Raw genomic sequence first — 21,218 nt, 5'->3', positions numbered from 1 at the left:
TTTTTTTATTACTGGCCCTTTAAAAAAAAAAAAAAGGTCCTAAAGTGCACTGTGTTCGGACGCCGGACACAGTGCGACGCCGGACACAGTGCACTTATAGGAAGTGCCACGTCTATGCAATCACGAGATTGCAGACGTGGCGCTGCATTTGCGGGCGTTTAGCCCGCCTTGTGGCGTTTTCTAAAGCGCCGAGTAGCTTCCGCCCGGCCATAGTAATACATACTGCAGGCGCCGGGCGGAAGCTACTCGGCACTTCAGATTTGATTGACATCTGCCCTGAGTCAGATGTCACTTCCTGCCTCTCTCTCATTGCGCCCGAGAGAGGAAACAGGAAGAATGCTGGTGCCAGTGTGAGGAGGAGGACACCGCAGGAGACCCAAGGTAAGTACCGCTGGCGCTGTGTGGAGAATGGGGGGGACAGAGGCTACATTTGGGGGGGCAGAGGCTGCATTTGGGGGGGGCAGAGGCTGCTTTTGGGGGGGCAGAGGCTGCATTTGGGGGGGACAACTGCTGTGGGGGGCTCTGATGGGGACACCTGCTGTGGGGGGGCTCTGATGGGGGACACCTGCTGTGGGGGGGCTCTGATGGGGGACACCTGCTGTGGGGGGGCTCTAATGGGCGACTCCTGTTTTGAGGGGACTCTGATGGGGACACCCGCTGTGGGGGGACTCTGATTGAGACACCTGCTTTGGGGGACACCTGCTGTGGGGGGCTCTGATGGGGAACACCTGCTGTGGGGGCTCTGATGGGGGACACCTGCTGTGGGGGGATCTGATGGGGGACACCTGCTGTGGGGGGCTCTGATGGGGGACACCTGCTGTGGGGGGCTCTGATGGGGGACACCTGCTGTGGGGGGACTCTGATAGGGGACACCTGCTGTGGGGGGACTCTGATTGAGACACCTGCTGTGGGGGGCTCTGATGGGGAACACCTGCTGTGGAGGGCTCTGATGGGGAACACCTGCTGTGGGGGTCTCTGATGGGGGACACCTGCTGTGGGGGCTCTGATGGGGGACACCTGCTGTGGGGGGACTCTGATGGGGGACACCTGCTGTGGGGGACTCTGATGGGGGACACCTGCTGTGGGGGGCTTTGATAGGGGACACCTGCTGTGGGGGGCTCTGATAGGGGACTCTGATGGGGACACCTGCTGTGGGGGGACTTTGATGGGGACAACTGCTGTAGGGGACACCTGCTGTGAGGGGGCTCTGATGTGGACACCTGCTGTGGGGGAGCTCTGATGGGGACACCTGCTGTGGGGGGGCTCTGATGGGGGACACATGCTGTGGGGGGTTCTGATGGGGGACACCTGCTGTGGGGGGACTCTGATGGGGACACCTGCTGTGGGGGGACTCTGATGGGGACACCTGCTGTGGGGGGACTCTGATAGGGACACCTGCTGTGGGGGGACTCTGATAGGGACACCTGCTGTGGGGGGACTCAGATGGGGACACCTGCGGTAGGGGGCTCTGATGGGGGACACCTGCTGTGGGGGGGCTCTGATGGGGGTCACCTGCTGTGGGGGGCTCTGATGGGGGACACCTGCTGTGGGGGGACTCTGATGGGGACACCTGCTGTGGGGGGACTCTGATGGGGACACCTGCTGTGGGGGGACTCTGATGGAGACAACTGCTGTAGGGGACACCTGCTGTGAGGGGGCTCTGATGGGGACACCTGCTGTGGGGGGGCTCTGATGGGGGACACCTGCTGTGGGGGGCTCTGATGGGGACACCTGCTGTGGGGGGCTCTGATGGGGGACACCTGCTGTGAGGGACACATGCTGCGGGGGGCTCTGATGGGGACACATGCTGTGGAGGGACACTGATGGCAACTCTGATGTAAGGGGACAGAGGCTGTATTTGGGGGGAGACAGAGGCTGTATTTGGGGGGGCCGAGGCTGTATTTGGGGGGGACAGAGGCTGCATTGGGGGGAACAGAGGCTGCATTTTGGGGGAGACAGAGGCTGCATTTTGGGGGGGCAGAGGCTGCATTGGGGGGGACAGAGGCTGTATTTGGGGGGGACAGAGGCTGCATTTGGGGGAACAGAGGCTGCATTTAATGGGACACAGGCATGCTGTATTTGGGGGGACATAGGCTGCATTTGGGGGGGACAGAGGCTGCATTTGGGGGGGGGGCAGAGGCTGCATTTGGGGGGGGACAGAGGCTTCATTTGGGGGGGGACAGGCATGCTGCATTTGGGGGGGACAGAGGCTGCATTTGGGGGGACAGAGGCTGCATTTGGGGGAACAGAGGCTACATTTAATGGGACACAGGCATGCTGCATTTGGGGGGGACAGAGGCTGCATTTGGGGGAACAGAGGCTGCATTTAATGGGACACAGGCATGCTGCATTTGGAGGGAACAGAGGCTGCATTTTGGAGAACAGAGGCTGCATTTAATGGGACACAGGCATGCTGCATGTAATGGGACACAGGCATGCTGCATTTGGGGGGGGGACAGAGGCTGCATTTGGGGGGGGCAGAGGCTGCATTTGGGGGGGGGACAGAGGCTGCATTTGGGGAGACAGAGGCTGCATTTGGGGGGACAGAGGCTGCATGTTATGTGACAGAGGCTGCATTTGATGTGACACAGGCTGCATGTAAGGACGGACTGCTGGGGACACCTGATGGCATCTGGTTGTAGGCGACGTGGCTAGTGACACACTCGGGGCTCCCACTGATTCTGCATTATGGTGAGTTGAATGATTTCATTTTATATTACAATGTAATAATAGTAATAATGCGCTTCAATCATCCTGACACCATAACAACCATGGTGCCGGGATGATTGAAGCGCTAACACCAGGTGTTTGGAGTATCTTTATCTGCTGATTGTTAAACTTTCTAGAATACACATTTCTATTGTTGTGTAGGATCTAGGCCTGCTGTCCCTCTCTCCCTCTCCCTCCATCCCTCGTTCATCTCAGACGCTAACCACACCACCTTAGAGCCACGCCCACTATTTCGCTGAAACCACGCCCATTTTCACCAAGTGGGAATGGTCAAAAAGGAAGGGCGGGGTCTGGTGCCCCCCCATCCTAAAACTTCACTAGCCGCCACTGGGAGAGGCACAATGGGGAACTGCCTATGTAAACAAGGCATTTCCCCGTTCTGCCTAGTGACATGACAGAGACCTACTGTTCCCGGTGACCGGGAACAGTGATCTCTGTCATGTTTCAGTAAGCCCACCCCCCTACAGTTAGAACACCCTGTGGGAGCACAATTAACACCTTGATTGCCCCTAGTGTTAACCCCTTCCCTGCAAGTGTAATTTTAGCACTGATCAATGTAATAATGTCACTGGTCAAAAAGAGTAATTTGGGGTCAGATTTGTCCGCAGCAATGTCGCAGTCCTGCTAAAAATCGCAGATCATCGCCATTACCAGTAAAAGCATTAAAAAAAAAGTCCCTAAATCTATCCCGAGTTTGTAGACGCGATAACTTTTGCGCAAACCAATCAATATACGCCTATTGTGATTTTTTTACCAAAAATATGTAGAAGAATATACAGTGGGGACGGAAAGTATTCAGACCCCCTTAAATTTTTCACTCTTTGATAAATTGCAGCCATTTGCTAAAATCATTTAAGTTCATTTTTTTCCTCATTAATGTACACACAGCACCCCATATTGACAGAAAAACACAGAATTGTTGACATTTTTGCAGATTTATTAAAAAAGAAAAACTGAAATATCACATGGTCTTAAGTATTTAGACCCTTTGCAGTGACACTCATATATTTAACTCAGGTGCTGTCAATTTCTTCTGATCATCCTTGAGATGGTTCTACACCTTCATTTGAGTCCATCTGTGTTTGATTATACTGATTGGACTTGATTAGGAAAGCCACACACCTGTCTATATAAGACCTTACAGCTCACAGTGCATATCAGAGCAAATGAGAATCATGAGGTCAAAAGAACTGCCTGAAGAGCTCAGAGACAGAATTGTGGCAAGACACAGATCTGGCCAAGGTTACAAAAAAAATTCTGCTGCACTTAAGGTTCCTAAGAGCACAGTGGCCTCCATAATCCTTAAATGGAAAATGTTTGGGACGACCAGAACCCTTCCTAGAGCTGGCCGTCCGGCCAAACTGAGCTATCGGGGAGAAGAGCCTTGGTGAGGGAGGTAAAGAAGAACCCAAAGATCACTGTGGCTGAGCTCCAGAGATGCAGTCCGGAGATGGGAGAAAGTTGTAGAAAGTCAACCATCACTGCAGCCCTCCACCAGTCGGGGCTTTATGGCAGAGTGGCCCAACAGAAGCCTCTCCTCAGTGCAAGATACATGAAAGCCGCATGGAGTTTGCTAAAAAACACCTGAAGGACTCCAAGATGGTGAGAAATAAGATTCTCTGGTCTGATGAGACCAAGATAGAACTTTTTGGCCTTAATTCTAAGCGGTATGTGTGGAGAAAACCAGGCACTGCTCATCACCTGTCCAATACAGTCCCAACAGTGAAGCATGGTGGTGGCAGCATCATGCTGTGGGGGTGTTTTTTAGCTGCAGGGACAGGAGGACTGGTTGCAATCGAGGGAAAGATGAATGCGGGCAAGTACAGGGATACCCTGGACGAAAACCTTCTCCAGAGTGCTCAGGACCTCAGACTGGGCCGAAGGTTTACCTTCCAACAGGACAATGACCTTAAGCACACAGCTAAAATAACGAAGGAGTGGCTTCACAACAACTCCGTGACTGTTTTTGAATGGCCCAGCCAGAGCCCTTACTTAAACCCAATTGAGCATCTCTGGAGAGACCTAAAAATGGCTGTCCACCAATGTTTACCATCCAACCTGACAGAACTGGAGAGGATCTGCAAGGTGGAATGGCAGAGGATCCCCAAATCCAGGTTTGAAAAACTTGTTGCACCTTTCCCAAAAAGTCATGGCTGTATTAGATCAAAAGGGTTCTTCTACTAAATACTGAGCAAAGGGTCTGAATACTTAGGACCATGTGATATTTCAGTTTCTCTTTTTTAATGAATCTGCAAAAATGTCAACAATTCTGTGTTTTTCTGTCAATCTGGGGTGCTGTGTGTACATTAATGAGGAAAAAAATGAACTTAACCACTTGCCGACCGCCTCACGCCTATATACGTGAGCAGAATGGCACGGGCAGGCAGAATCACGTACCCATACGTGATTAGCCTCCCGCGGGCGGGGGGTCCGATGGGACCCCCCCGGTGCCAGCGGCGGTCGGCTTGTGACTGGGAGCGTTGAGAGGCAAGGGGGAGACCATCCGTTCGTGGCCCCCCCTTCGGGATTGCTCCCAGCCAATGGGAATCCTCCCCTGCCTGTGTGTAGTACACACAGGCAGAGGATGTGATGTCATCTCTCCTCGGCTCGGCAGTTTCCGTTCCGGCGCAGAGGAGAGAAGACATGTGAGTGCACAACACATACACACACACACAGTAGAACATGCCAGGCACACAAAACACCCCCGATCCCCCCCTGATCGCCCCCCGATCCCCCCCCAATCACCCCTCCCCCCCCATGTCACACTGACACCAAGCAGTATTTTTTTTTTTTTCTGATTACTGCATGGTGTCAGTTTGTGACAGTTAGAAGTGGTAGGGCAGTGAATGTTAGCCCCCTGTAGGTCTAGGGTACCCCCCTAACCCCCCCTAATAAAGTTTTAACCCCTTGATCAACCCCTGTCACCAGTGTCGCTAAGCGATCATTTTTCTGATCGCTGTATTAGTGTCGCTGGTGACGCTAGTTAGGGAGGTAAATATTTAGGTTCGCCGTCAGCGTTTTATAGCGTCAGGGACCCCCATATACTATCTAATAAATGTTTTAACCCCTTGATTACCCCCTAGTTAACCCTTTCACCACTGATCACCGTATAACCGTTACGGGTGACGCTGGTTAGTTCGTTTATTTTTTTATAGTGTCAGGGCACCCGCCGTTTATTACCGAATAAAGGTTTAGCCCCCTGATCGCCCGGCGGTGATATGCGTCGCCCCAGGCAGCATCAGATTAGCGCCAGTACTGCTAACATCCACGCACGCAGCATACGCCTCCCTTAGTGGTATAGTATCTGAACGGATCAATATCTGATCCGATCAGATCTATACTAGCGTCCCCAGCAGTTTAGGGTTCCCAAAAACGCAGTGTTATCGGGATCAGCCCAGATACCTGCTAGCACCTGCGTTTTTCCCCTCCGCCCGGCCCAGCCCAGCCCACCCAAGTGCAGTATCGATCGATCACTGTCACTTACAAAACACTAAACGCATAACTGCAGCGTTCGCAGAGTCAGGCCTGATCCCTGCGATCGCTAACAGTTTTCTTGGTAGCGTTTTGGTGAACTGGCAAGCACCAGCCCCAGGCAGCGTCAGGTTAGTGCTAGTACCGCTAACACCCACGCACGCACCGTACACCTCCCTTAGTGGTATAGTATCTGAACGGATCAATATCTGATCCGATCAGATCTATACTGGCGTCCCCAGCAGTTTAGTGTTCCCAAAAACGCAGTGTTAGCGGGATCAGCCCAGATAACTGCTAGCACCTGCGTTTTGCCCCTCCGCCCGGCCCAGCCCAGCCCAGCCAAGTGCAGTATCGATCGATCACTGTCACTTACAAAACACTAAACGCATAACTGCAGCGTTCGCAGAGTCAGGCCTGATCCCTGCGATTGCTAACAGTTTTTTTGGTAGTGTTTTGGTGAACTGGTAAGCGCCAGCGGCCTAGTACACCCCAGTCGTAGTCAAACCAGCACTGCAGTAACACTTGGTGACGTGGCGAGTCCCATAAGTGCAGTTCAAGCTGGTGAGGTGGCAAGCACAAGTAGTGTCCCGCTGCCACCAAAAAGACAAACACAGGCCCGTAGTGCCCATAGTGCCCTTCCTGCTGCATTCACCAATCCTAATTGGGAACCCACCGCTTCTGCAGCGCCCGTACTTCCCCCATTCACATCCCCAACCAAATGCAGTCGGCTGCATGAGAGGCATTTTCTTTATGTCCTCCCGAGTACCCCTACCCAACGAACCCCCCCCAAAAAAGATGTCGTGTCTGCAGCAAGCGCGGATATAGGCGTGTCACCCGCTATTATTGTCCCTGTCCTGACAATCCTGGTCTTTGCATTGGTGAATGTTTTGAACGCTACCATTCACTAGTTGAGTATTAGCGTAGGGTACAGTATTGCACAGACTAGGCACACTTTCACAGGGTCTCCCAAGATGCCATCGCATTTTGAGAAACCCGAACCTGGAACCGTTTACAGTTATAAAAGTTAGTTACAAAAAAAAGTGTAAAAAAAAAAAAAAAAACACAAACAAAAATATAAAATAAAAAAAAAAATAGTTGTCGTTTTATTGTTCTCTCTCTCTCTATTCTCTCTCTATTGTTCTGCTCTTTTTTACTGTATTCTATTCTGCAATGTTTTAATTTGTTATCTATTCTGCAATGTTTTAGTTTGTTATTATGTTTTATCATGTTTGCTTTTCAGGTATGCAATTTTTTATACTTTACCGTTTACTGTGCTTTATTGTTAACCATTTTTTTGTCTTCAGGTACGCCATTCACGACTTTGAGTGGTTATACCAGAATGATGCCTGCAGGTTTAGGTATCATCTTGGTATCATTCTTTTCAGCCAGCGGTCGGCTTTCATGTAAAACCAATCCTAGCGGCTAATTAGCCTCTAGACTGCTTTTACAAGCAGTGGGAGGGAATGCCCCCCCCCCACCGTCTTCCTTGTTTTTCTCTGGCTCTCCTGTCTCAACAGGAAACCTGAGAATGCAGCCGGTGATTCAGCCAGCTGACCATAGAGCTGATCAGAGACCAGAGTGGCTCCAAACATCTCTATGGCCTAAGAAACCGGAAGCTACGAGCATTTTATGACTTAGATTTTGCCAGATGTAAACAGCGCCATTGGGAAATTGGGAAAGCATTTTATCACACCGATCTTGGTGTGGTCAGATGCTTTGAGGGCAGAGGAGAAATCTAGGGTCTAAAAGACCCCAATTTTTTCAAAAAAGAGTACCTGTCACTACCTATTGCTATCATAGGGGATATTTACATTCCCTGAGATAACAATAAAAATGATTTAAAAAAAAAAAAATGAAAGGAACAGTTTAAAAATAAGATAGAAAAGCAAAAAAATAATAAAGAAAAAAAAAAAAAGCGAGCGCAAGCGTCGGTCTGGCATCAAATGTAAACAGCAATTGCACCATGCATGTGAGGTATCACCGCGAAGGTCAAATCGAGGGCAGTAATTTTAGCAGTAGACCTCCTCTGTAAATCTAAAGTGGTAACCTGTAAAGGCTTTTAAAGGCTTTTAAAAATGTATTTAGTTTGTCGCCACTGCACGTTTGTGCACAATTTTAAAGCATGTCATGTTTGGTATCCATGTACTCGGCCTAAGATCATCTTTTTTATTTCATCAAACATTTGGGCAATATAGTGTGTTTTAGTGCATTAAAATTTAAAAAAGTGTGTTTTTTCCCCAAAAACTGCGTTTGAAAAATCGCTGCGCAAATACTGTGTGAAAAAAAAAATACAACACCCACCATTTTAATCTGTAGGGCATTTGCTTTAAAAAAATATATAATTTGTGGGGGTTCAAAGTAATTTTCTTGCAAAAAAAAATAATTTTTTCATGTAATCAAAAAGTGTCAGAAAGGGCTTTGTCTTCAAGTGGTTAGAAGAGTGGGTGATGTGTGACATAAGCTTCTAAATGTTGTGCATAAAATGCCAGGACAGTTCAAAACCCCCCCAAATGACCCCATTTTGGAAAGTAGACACCCCAAGCTATTTGCTGAGAGGCACGTCGAGTCCATGGAATATTTTATATTGTGACACAAGTTGCGGGAAAGAGACAATTTTTTTTTTTTTTTTGCACAAAGTTGTCACTAAATGATATATTGCTCAAACATGCCATGGGAATATGTGAAATTACACCCCAAAATACATTCTGTTGCTTCTCCTGAGTACGGGGATACCACATGTGTGGGACTTTTTGGGAGCCTAGCCGCGCACGGGACCCCGAAAACCAAGCACCGCCTTCGGGCTTTCTAAGAGCGTAAATTTTTGATTTCACTCTTCACTGCCTATCACAGTTTCGGAGGCCATGGAATGCCCAGGTGGCAAAACCCCCCCCAAATGACCCCATTTTGGAAAGTAGACATCCCAAGCTATTTGCTGAGAGGTATAGTGAGTATTTTGCAGACCTCACTTTTTGTCACAAAGTTTTGAAAATTGAAAAAAGAAAAAAAAAATGTTTTTCTTGTCTTTCTTTATTTTCAAAAACAAATGAGAGCTGCAAAATACTCACCATGCCTCTCAGCAAATAGCTTGGGGTGTCTACTTTCCAAAATGGGGTCATTTGGGGGGGTTTTGTGCCACCTGGGCATTCCATGGCCTCCGAAACTGTGATAAGCAGTGCAGAGTGAAATCAAAAATTTACACCCTTAGAAATCCTGAAGGCGGTGATTGGTTTTCGGGGGCCCCGTACGCGGCTAGGCTCCTAAAAAGTCCCACACATGTGGTATCCCCATACTCAGGAGAAGCAGCTAAATGTATTTTGGGGTGCAATTCCACATATGCCCATGGCCTGTGTGAGCAATATATCATTTAGTGAAAACTTTGTGCAAAAAAAAAAAATTGTCACTTTCCCGCAACTTGTGTCAAAATATAAAACATTCCATGGACTCAACATGCCTCTCAGCAAATAGCTTGGGGTGTCTACTTTCCAAAATGGGGTCATTTGGGGGGGTTATGCCATCTGGGCATTTTATGGCCTTCAAAACTGTGATAGGTAGTGAGGAGTAAAATCAAAAATGTATGCCCTTAGAAATCCTGAATGCAGTGATTGAATTTCGGGGCCCCGTACACGGCTAGGCTCCCAAAAAGTCCCACACATGTGGTATCCCCATACTCAGGAGAAGCAGCTAAATGTGTTTTGGGGTGCAATTCCACATATGCCCATGGCCTGTGTGAGCAATATATCATTTAGTGACAACTTTTTGTAATTTTTTTTTTTGTCATTATTCAATCACTTGGGACAAAAAAAATGAATATTCAATGGGCTTAGCATGCCTCTCAGCAATTTCCTTGGGGTGTCTACTTTCCAAAATGGGGTCATTTGTGGGGGTTTTGTACTGCCCTGCCATTTTAGCACCTCAAGAAACGACATAGGCAGTCATAAATTAAATGCTGTGTAAATTCCAGAAAATGTACCCTAGTTTGTAGGCGCTATAACTTTTGCGCAAACCAATAAATATACACTTATTGACATTTATTTTACCAAAGACATGTGGCCGAATACATTTTGGCCTAAATGTATGACTAAAATTGAGTTTATTGGATTTTTTTTAGAACAAAAGCATTGCATGACCGCGCAATTAGCAGTTAAAGCGACGCAGTGCCAAATTGTAAAAAGTGCTCTGGTCAGGAATGGGGTAAATCCTTCTGAAGTGGTTAAATGATTTTAGCAAATGGCTGCAATATAACAAAGAGTGAAAAATTTAAGGGGGTTTGAATACTTTCCGTCCCCACTGTATATCAGCCTAAACTGATGAATACATTTGTTTTTTTATTTTTGTTTTGGATATGTTTTATAGCAGAAAGTATAAAAAATTTTCTTTTTCAAACTTTTTGCTCTTTGTTTATAGCGCAAAAAATAAAAACCGCAGAGGTGATCAAATACCACCAAAAGAAAGCTCTATTTGTGGGCTAAAATGGACGTTAATTGTCAGTTAAAGCGACGCAGTGCCATCTCGCAAAAATTGCTCTGGTCATTAAGGGGGCGAATCCTTCCGGGGCTGAAGTGGTTAAGGCCGTTGGGCGGAAATGACGTTTGACATTGCTCTGGTCCTCCAAGGGCATAGATGACCCCCACTCGACTTCCTGCCCATCAGGCCACAGGACCGAATCGTCTCCACCCCTTCCAACGGCCCCCTCCTGCCCAGGACACGGCAGGAGGAGTTACCTCTTGCACTGCCCATAAAAGTGATCTTGCAGCAAATCTACCACTGAGACCACTTTTATCTTAAAGAGGACCGCCCACAGTTTAAAAAAATACTGGGGTTATGGCAGCTATCTGCTGCCATAACCCCGGTATTCAACGTCAAAATACCGACGTATAATGTCGGCGGGCGGTCCGGAAGTGAATCGTTAAGTTTTCTAAAGCAATTTTAGTTTCCAATATTTTTATTGAAAATATTAAATATGAATACTAAGCTTTGGAGCAACTGCACAGTCTATTTGCCTTTAGTAAATCAACCCCAGTGAGTAGGACTGTGGCCTCTTGGTAACGGTGACTCACAGAAAGCCTATGGTGATTTGGAGTCTGTGGTTGGTGTGGATTATGATAAGTTCAAGCAGAAAATACTGGCACAACTGGATGTTACCCTGGTGGTACAACCACAACAGGGCAGCAGCTTATCCTACCAAGTTGGATCATAGATGTTTGACCTCATTCACCTTGTCCCTAAATGACTACCACTGCAGGTCCTTACCTATTGCACTGCAAAAATGGGTGAGCCAAGGTGACCCGGCTGATCATCTTGTGGAGATCATTGAGAGTTAATTTGCAGTTGAATACTTGATTGTCTCTCCTCTAGATCAATATCATTTTCACCCTAAGCCATAGTCTCTCCCAGCAACTGGTATGACTGTTCCAGGGGAAGTGGATGGGATTCAGAACCAGGGAAATATTAATCATTTTCTTTGCCAGGAATGCCGCTGACTAATGAGCCTATGCAATATGACTTCTCTTTCAGGGATAGATGGCAGTCTTTGTTTGCTACTGTTTCATTCACAGCAGCGCCAGTGGTAGGAAAGCATATGTGTCCAATCATTGTGAATTACATGCAAACATTGGTTTGCTTGACTCAAGGAGCTTGGTTACTCTGGCCGATGGCCACTGTGATTGCCTCTGTGGACAGGCTAGAATGACACTGGGTACTGTGGCTTATTTGGTTGGAATTGTATCCCAGTAGTTACATAATGCAAGAATTGTGAGGAACTTCCCTGAATTTCAGGAACTATGGGACCATTCAGACTTTGTCAGAGTCAGAGGGTAAGTCAAAATCCTTGGCCTGCAGTGGAGATTTGGTTTTGGAGGATTCCTCTCAGGAACCCAAAATATTTGCTTTCTTTGTTCTGGCAGGAGAACTGGAGGAGGCTGAACAAGTCCTAGAGCCAATGAGAGGGGACAGTCCCCTCTGTGGACACGAAGGGTAATCTAAGGTTTGTTGATCATAAAACTCATAGAGAAAACCTCAGTACTGATCAGAGAAAAGGCAGAGCCTGGAAAAACTTTGTGATGATCAACGGCGAAACTATCAAACCAAGGGGAAGGTTGTGTTACCTTGACACTTCTTGTTCCAGTTTCGGGCTCTCCTCCTGTGGAATGCATGCTGGCTACCGGCAGGTCAGAGCAGTGGCAGTGGGACACAACATACACGCTGGGCTTACTGGGTGCCAGGAAATATATATGACTTTTTCCTCACTATAAAAAGAAAATGAAATTATTGAGCAGTTGTTGGTTCCCAAGCTTAACAGAAAGGTGGCATTTGAAATTGTCCACAGGCACTTATTGGGTGGCTATTTGAGTGTTGAGAAGACCAGTGAAAAAGTTTTACAGAGGTTTTTCTGGTCTAGGGTACAAAACATGGAAAGTTATTGTAAATCATGTCCAGTCTGCAACCCTGCAACCCATTCCAGAGTCCCTTGATGCCCCTGCCAAGTACTAAAGTTCCCTTTGTGAGGGTCATTAGCATATTTTAGTTGTTATGGATTATGCCACTCCTTTTTCTGAGGATATTCCTTTACGCAATATATCTGCTAAGAATATAACTAGGGATGGTCCCGATGTTCGAGTCGAACGTACGTTCGACTCGAACATCGGGTGTTCGCCTGTTCGCCGAATAGCGAATAACCGAGTGACCCCGCCCCCCTCTGACGCTACTGGAAAGCCATAGGGATATCCCCTTACGTCAGAGGGGGTGGGCACACCTGGTGATGACATTGTGTGGCTCCGCCCTCACCTATAAAAGAACTGTCACCTGAGAGGCCCGTCATTACGGTGGGTGCCTCCCATGGAGGCAGATCGTAGGCGGCTTGCGGCTTTTTTTTTTTGCTTTTTCTTTTTCGGTTCATCGGAGCACGAGAAGAAGAAGAAGACTCCGTGGGACAGTTTTATTTTTTACATTTTTTTAATAGAGGACTTGTCCCAAGGCGTGTAGTGTCTTTTTTTTTACCATTTTCACACATTTTTTGTGAAATGGTAGGGGTACATTTGTACCCCGTTACTATTTCACACACAGGGGGTGGGATATGGGGGTCCCCTTGTTAAAGGAGGCTTCCAGATTCCGATAAGCCCCCTCCTGCAGACCCCCACAACCACCGGGCAAGGGTTGTGGGGATGAGGCCCTTCTCCCCATCAACATGGGGACAAGGTGCTTTTGGGGGGCCTGCTACCCCAAAGCACCCTCTCAATGTAGAGGGCATGTGGCCTGGTACGGTTCAGGAGGGGGGGCGCTCTATTGTCCCCCCTCTTTTCCTGCGGCCTGCCAGGTTGCGTGCTCGGATAAGGGTTTGGTATGGATTTTTGGGGGGACGCCACACCATTTTTTAAAAAAAAATTGGCACGAGGTTCCCTTAAAATCCATACCAGACCTGAAGGATCTGGTATGGAATTTAGGGGGACCCCCACGCATTTTTCTTTTAAATTTTGGTTCGGGGTTCCTGTGGGGAAATTCCATGCCGTTTTTATCAATGAACTTTTATGTGTATTGCCCGACCGACAATTCATTATAGCCGGCACTAGCTCTAGCACTTTTAAATGACTTTTTTCCCCTTTAGAAATGTCATTTTGCTGCCAGACTGTTCTAAACACGGGAAACATGCACCCCTTTACAGGCATACTATAGACACCCCCCAGGTACGAAATTTAAAGGAATATTACACTTTTATTGTTTCACTTTAAGCATTATTAACCACTTGACAACTGGGCACTTAAACCCCCTTCGTGACCAGACCAATTTTCAGCTTTCAGCGCTCTAACACTTTGAATGACAATTACTCAGTCATGTAATACTGTACCCAAATGAATTTTGTGTCCTTTTTTTCATACAAATACAGCTTTCTTTTGGTGGTATTTGATCACCTCTGGGCTTTTTATTTTTTGCGCTATAAATGAAAAAAGACCGAAAATTTAGAAAAAAAGCGCATTTTTCTTCGTTTCTGTGCTAAAATTTTGCAAATTATTAATTTTTCTTCATAAATTTTGGCCACAATTTATACTGCTACATATCTTTGGTAAAAATAACCAAAATTAGTGGATATTATTTGGTCTGTGTGAAAGTTATAGAGTCTACAAGTTGTGGTGCAAATCATAAAAAATTGATCACACCTGATGTACTGCTGCCCTATCTCATTTCTTGTGACCTGAACAAGTCAGGACAGTACAAATACCCCCCCAATGACCCCTTTTTTGAAAGTAGACATTCCAAGGTATTCAGTAAGATGCATGGTGAGGTTTTTGATGTTGTCATTTTTTTTCCCACAATTCTTTGCAAAATGAAGATTTTTTTTTTTTTCCCTCCCATAAAATTGCCATTGTAATTGGTTATTTCTTTCACATGGCATGTGTATACCACAAATGATACCCCAAAATACATTCTGCTACTCCTCCTAAGTATGGCGATACCACATGTGTGGGACTTTTTCACAGCCTAGCCACATAGAGAGGCCCAACATGCAGGGAGCACCATCAAGTGTTCTAGAAGCATAAATGACACATCTAACTTGTTAACTACCCATTACACTTTTGAAGGCCCTGGAGCACCAGGACAAAGGAAACGCCCACAAAATGATCCCCATTTTGGAAAGCTAACACCCCAACGTATAATCTATAAGGCATAATGAGTCTTTTGAATGGTTCATTTTTTTCCAGAAGTTTTTGGAAAATGTGGAAAAAAATGAAAACGCATTTTTTTTTACACAAAGTTGTCCATTTATAAGATATTTCCAACACGTAGCATGTACATAGCAAAAATGACACCACAAAATACATTCTACTACTCCTCCTGAGTATGGCGATACCACATGTGTGAGACTTTTACACAGCCTGGCCACATACAGGGGCACAATACTGAAATAGCACCTTCAAGGGTTTTAGGAGCATAAATTACACATCTCATTTCTCACCCACCTATTACAATTTTGAAGGCCCTGGAGCACCAGGACAATGGAAACGCCCACAAAATGACCCCATTTTGGAAAGCTAACACCCCAACGTATAATCTATGAGGCATGATGAGTCTTTTGAACGGTTAATTTTTTACCAGAAGTTTTTGGAAAATGTGGAAAAAAATTAAAATGCATTTTTTTTTACACAAAGTTGTCCATTTATAAGATATTTCCAACACGTAGCATGTACATAGCAAAAATGACACCCCAAAATACATTCTGCTACTCCTCCTGAGTATGGCGATACCACATGTGTGAGACTTTTACACAGCCTGGCCACATACAGGGGCACAATACTGAAATAGCACCTTCAAGGGTTTTAGGAGCATAAATTACACATCTCATTTCTCACCCACCTATTACACTTTTAAAGGCCCTGGAGCACCAGGACAATGGAAACACCCACAAAATGACTACATTTTGGAAAGCTAACACCCCAACGTATAATCTATGAGGCATAATGAGTCTTTTGAACGGTTCATTTTTTTCCAGAAGTTTTTGGAAAATGTGGAAAAAAATGAAAACGCATTTTTTTTTTTTTCACAAAGTTGTCCATTTATAAGCTATTTCCAACACATAGCATGTACATAGCAAAAATGACACCTCAAAATACATTCTGCTACTCCTCCTGAGTATAGCGATACCACATGTGTAAGACTTTTACACAGCCTGGCCACATACAAGGAACACCGTCAGGTGTTCTAGGGACACATAGCATGCACATACCAAGAATTACACCCCAAAATACATTCTGCTGAGCAAAGGGTAAAAAAAAAGATTACCTGTGGTTTTAGTAGCACAGTTGTCCACAGGAGGATAGCACTGGTCCAGGCAGCAGACAGGGACTTGGTCAGGCAGGAACACTGTCCATAGTCAGTACAGGCAGCAGGCAGGGATACTGTCCATATACAGTCCAGGGTCAGTGCAGGCAGAGATTGTCAGCAGTGCCAAAATATTGATCCTGGTAGTAGGCAGGAACATGGTCCATCCATGTGGTGTGGTCAGTTCATGCGACAGGCAGAGGCATGATGGCATAGGTCCTACAGGCAGCAGGCAGAAGTAGGGCCTCGTTCAGGACAGAATGGGGACAGGGGTAGAGGCTTCTCCCACCCAAATCTCTTTGAAGCCTTCGAGTCTCCAGACCCTAATCTAGGAATGAGAAAACAAAAAAAATGTTTTCTTCATCCAGAAAAACAATTCTGGAGCCCCTCACATATGTGAGACCCCTGTGTTATGAATCCCACTAGTCCAGTGGCAGGGTACAAGATCAGTCCAAGAGGCAGGCAAAAAGGATGGTCAAACAGTCCAGGGTCAGTTCCAGATCAGGCAGAGGTATGAACAGAATCGGTAGGCAGAAGCGTGGTCGAAAAACAAACCAGGGTCAGTTCCAGATCAGGCAGAGATATAAACAGAATCGGTAGGCAGAAGCGTGGTCGAAAAACAAGCCAGGATCAGTTCCAGATCAGGCAGAGATATAAACAGAATCGGTAGGCAGAAGCGTGGTCGAAAAACATTCCAGGGTCAGTTACAGAGCAAGCAGAGGCATAAGGGGTGTGAAGGTAAATGGCAGCAAGTGAGAATTATGGTTACCATACTTCACTAATAATTTAGTGAAGTATGGTAACGGCGGAAACAGTCAACTATACAGAGGCCTGGTTGGGAAGGACAGTGGGGACAATAAAAAGTAGTGTCTCTTCTCACTCCTCCTTTGGTGCACACCCGGCATTTTTTCTGCCATTTTTGGCCTGTTGGTCTGGGGGGGATTTTTTCGGGAAAGTGGCGTTCGGAGAGTCTACTAATCACATCGGATCGAATGGTTTCTGGTGGGCCGTTCGGGAATACAAGGGCAGTGGTGATTTCCTCCTGGTATCCAAGGAAGGATTTGGGGCTTGCAGTGGATTTATGATAAATAACATAGCTGTTATATATGGCCAAATTGAACAAATAAATCGAAACTTTTTTATACCACTGGTATGTTCTTCTCATGGCAAGGTAGGGTTCGAGCATCTGGTCGTTGAAGTCGACACCCCCCATATACTTGTTGTATTCGTAGATGCATGTTGGCTTTTGGATTACCCCATTCCTCCTGGTTATCTCCACGACGGTGTTATTGTGGATTGATGAAAGCACGTAGACGTCCCTTCTGTCCCTCCACTTCACAGCCAGAATTTCCTCATTCCGTAAGCTCGCCATCTCCCCTCTTCTTAGCTTTTTGTTCACGAGGCTTTGAGGAAAGCCCTTCCGGTTCTTCCTTACGGTGCCACATGCTGGAGTCTTCTGTCTGTGAAGATTTCGGAACAGGGGCAGACTAGTGTAAAAATTGTCCACATAAAGATGGTAGCCTTTCTCCAGGAGTGGGTTTATGAGTTCCCAAACGACTTTCCCACTCGATCCGATATATTCTGGGCAATTAGGGGGATGTAGCTGGGTGTCCTTCCCTTCATATACCATGAAGGCATAGGTATTTCCTGTAGCTCGGTCGCATAATTTATACATTTTCACCCCATAGCGGGCCCTTTTGGTGGGAATAAATTGTTTTATGCCCAACCTGCCACTAAATTTGACCAGGGACTCATCCACACATATGTGCTGGTCTGGGGTAAATAACTGGGGGAAGATATCAGAAAAATATTTTAGTAGTGGGCGAATTTTATATAGCTTGTCAAAATGTGGGTCATTTCGGGGAGGGCACTGGGTATTGTCATTGTAGTGTAGGAATCTCATAATCATGAGATACCTGGTTCTGGGCATTACAGAGGAAAAGATGGGCATGTGGTGGATGGGGAGGGTAGACCAATAGGAACGTAATACATTTTTTTTGGTTAGTCCCATACAGAATGTGAGGCCCAAAAAAATTCTAAACTCCTCCACTGTTAGGGCTCTCCATTCGTAGGGACGGGCATAATAGGAGGTTGGGTTACTTGCTATGTATTGTTGGGCATATAGATTGCACTGGGCCACAATCGATGCAAGCATGTCCTCAGTAAAAATAAGGTTGAAAAAATCTATTGGTGAAAAATTTTCTGTGTCCACCTGGACTCCTGGCTGGGCAGTAAAAGGGGGAATGATAGCTTCTCCTGAATTAGGTGGCAGCCATAAGGGGTTCTCAAGGGAGTAGGGAAGGCTGGCATGGGACCTAACCCTTTGGGCCTGAGGTGACACCCCACTGGTACGTGGCCTTTGTTGAGGTACTGCGGTGCTGGTGGATGGCACTGCGGTGCTGGTGGATGGCATTGCGGTGATAGTGGATGGCATTGTGGTGATAGTGGATGGGATTGCGGTGCTGGTGGATGGCACTGCATCCTCACCAGTACGTCTTCGTCTGGCAGGCGGACTCTCATCCTCCTCTGAGGCTGTCTGTGTACCACTGCTGAGGACAGGCTCGTAGTCCACGTCAGACTTAGAATCTGAATAGGAATCTGAAGCGGAGAGCTCCCCCTTGCTCTCATCGGCCGCAAGAATATTATATGCCTCCTCAGCTGAATATACTCTTTGTGACATAGTGATGAAAAATGGCAGATGACACGTGACACTGGCAGATTGCACTGGTGATAGATGGCACTGATATGTGACACTGATGTGGTAGGTGACACTGGTGACACTGATGACACTGATGTGGCAGGTGACAGACAGGTGGCACTGACAACAGATGGCACTGACAGATGGCACTGATACGTGGCACTGATACGTGGCACTAATACGTGGCAGGTGACACTGACAGGTGGCACTGATGTGGCAGGTGACACTGATGTGACAGGTGACACTGATGTGGCAGGTGACACTGACAGGTGGCACTGATGTGGCAGGTGACACTGACAGGTGGCACTGATGTGGCGGGTGACACTGACAGATGGCACTGACGACAGATGGCACTGACAGATGGCACTGATGACAGATGGAAACAGTAATGAGCACTGTGGCACTGATGTGGCACTGTATGGGCACTGTATGGGCACTGTGGGGTGTTTCACTAAAAGCTCGGCACACACAGTTTGCACAGATCGCTCTCTCTCCTCACACACGGTCTCTGTGTGAGGAGAGAAAGCCGGCAATGAGACATGATCTCATATGTTTACATTTGAGATCATCTCTCATTGGAAGCTCGGATCGCGCTGTAAACGGCCGCTGTGATTGGCCGTTTACGGCGATCTGTGACTGGCTGTGTCCAAGGGACACGGCCAGAGCAGAATTTCCCTGATGCGCGCTCCCGGGAGCGCGCATTGCGGAAGTGAAGAGGAGGACATCCAGGGACGCCCTCCAGGCAATTGGAGTCCGCGCTGTAGCTGTCTTTCGGCTATAGCGCGGACGCCTAGTGGTTAAAATCCCGAAAAAACATCCATTTTTGAAAACTATTTTTGCATTGATACATAGACCCGGGTCCCCAAACACTTTTTAAGACAATACCATGCATATAAGCCTTTAAAATTAGCACTTTTGATTTTTCATGTTCGTGTCCCATAGACTTTAACGGTGTTCGCGTGTTTGAACAAATTTTTTGCCTGTTCGCATGTTCTGGTGCGAACCGAACGGAGGGGTGTTTGGCTCATCCCTAAATATAACCAAGGATTTTCTCTAGGTGTTCAGGGTCCCTAAGTAACCAAATAGTTGTATGAAATGTTTAAGGTAATGCATCTGTAAACTTTGTGGATCACCCCCGATGGCCCCCGAAGGCCAATTGTAAGAGAACATTTAGCTCAGGCCTACCTGGCAATAGGATTCTGGTGTTCTCACCTTTGAGAGCATGTTCCTTGCTAAATGGCAGAGCCTCTTCAAGTGTTCAAGGGTGTTGGGGAAATTGCAAAGTTCACCAACCATAAAAAAATAAAGCTTGAATAAATATACCATATAAATTTGCTAAAACTCTAAAAAATTTGGGGAAATCTTTACTAAAACTTAAGCACTCAGTATCTGGTGCTGCTGTGCATGGTAACCAATCAGCTTCTAACTTCAGCTTGTTCAATTAAGCTTTGACAATAAAACCCAGAAGCTGATGGGTTTCTATGCAACGCTGCACTAGATTTTGCATGCTCCATTTTAGTAAATCTCCCCCAAAGTGTCACAAGCTGCAAAGTCCATATCGGCAGGAATTCAGGGAGTTCCTAGCAAAAGACAGAGACTTTTTTTTGGTTTTGCCAGGTCAGGCCTTATTTTGTACCACATGACATTATTACTGAAAATGGGGTGCATGTCAAAGTCAAGCCCTACTGAATTGCTAAAGGGAAGAGAAAAGACTTCAGTGAGAGTTAAGATAGTTAAAATCTTAAGCTAGGCATAACTGAAGAGTCCTATAGTGACTGGTCCAATCCAATTGTTTTAGTTCCAAATACAGATGGTACCTAAAGGTTTTGCAGTGGCTTTAGGAAGCTCAATTCAGTTACAAAAGTTGACATTTATCCAATGTGCTGGGTAGAAGCCAAGTACCTAGGCTAGACAATTGGCCGTGAAATTGTAAAACCTCAGTTGAACAAAACAGAAGCCACTGTGGAATGGCCATGTCCCACAAACAAGAAACAAGTCAGGGCTTTCCTTGGTATAACTGGTTACTATAGGAGGTCCATATTTTGCAACCCATTCAGCTCCATTGGTTGGTTGACCTTACAAAAGGGAAAGGAGAAGTAATTTATGGCAGGGGTGCTCAACCTCAAGAGCACGGGCCACTTAAGTGATTTGGTAACCAGTCACGGGCCACAATGAAATTAAATGGTTCCAAATTTTACATTTTTTATTTTGAATAGCATAATGAAGGTTTTAAAAAATCAGGATCATAATTTTCTGTAGGACCAATCCCCGCTGGATGTTTACCCACTGTTTATTCACAATCACAAAAATCACATTTTTTTATTAACCAGATCACCATTAATTCCACTCCCAGGCACAGGTATGACCAGCCAAAAAAGCTCCAAACAAATGTTGCAGCCTTTACTACTGTATATCAGGGTCTTTGCAGCCATCCATTGGGAAGCGCTTGCCCCAGTAGTGTAATAAAACAAAATAACAAAATGTGGTTGGATGCACCCCGTGAAGGCCT

The 21,218-nt window shown here is 46.4% G+C and overlaps 1 pseudogene; it reads left to right on the top strand.

Annotated features, from left to right (window-relative positions):
- The first annotated feature begins 202 nt into the window (after nt 1-202).
- Nucleotides 203-21,218, top strand: part of LOC141106040 (intelectin-1-like) — a 52,830-nt pseudogene continuing 31,814 nt past the window's right edge.

This window comes from Aquarana catesbeiana, linkage group LG08 (assembly GCF_042186555.1).
Source record: "Aquarana catesbeiana isolate 2022-GZ linkage group LG08, ASM4218655v1, whole genome shotgun sequence".
In the NCBI taxonomy this organism is placed as follows: domain Eukaryota; kingdom Metazoa; phylum Chordata; class Amphibia; order Anura; family Ranidae; genus Aquarana; species Aquarana catesbeiana.
The sequence above is the reverse complement of the archived record's forward strand: the minus strand, read 5'-3'. Positions and strand labels throughout refer to the sequence as shown.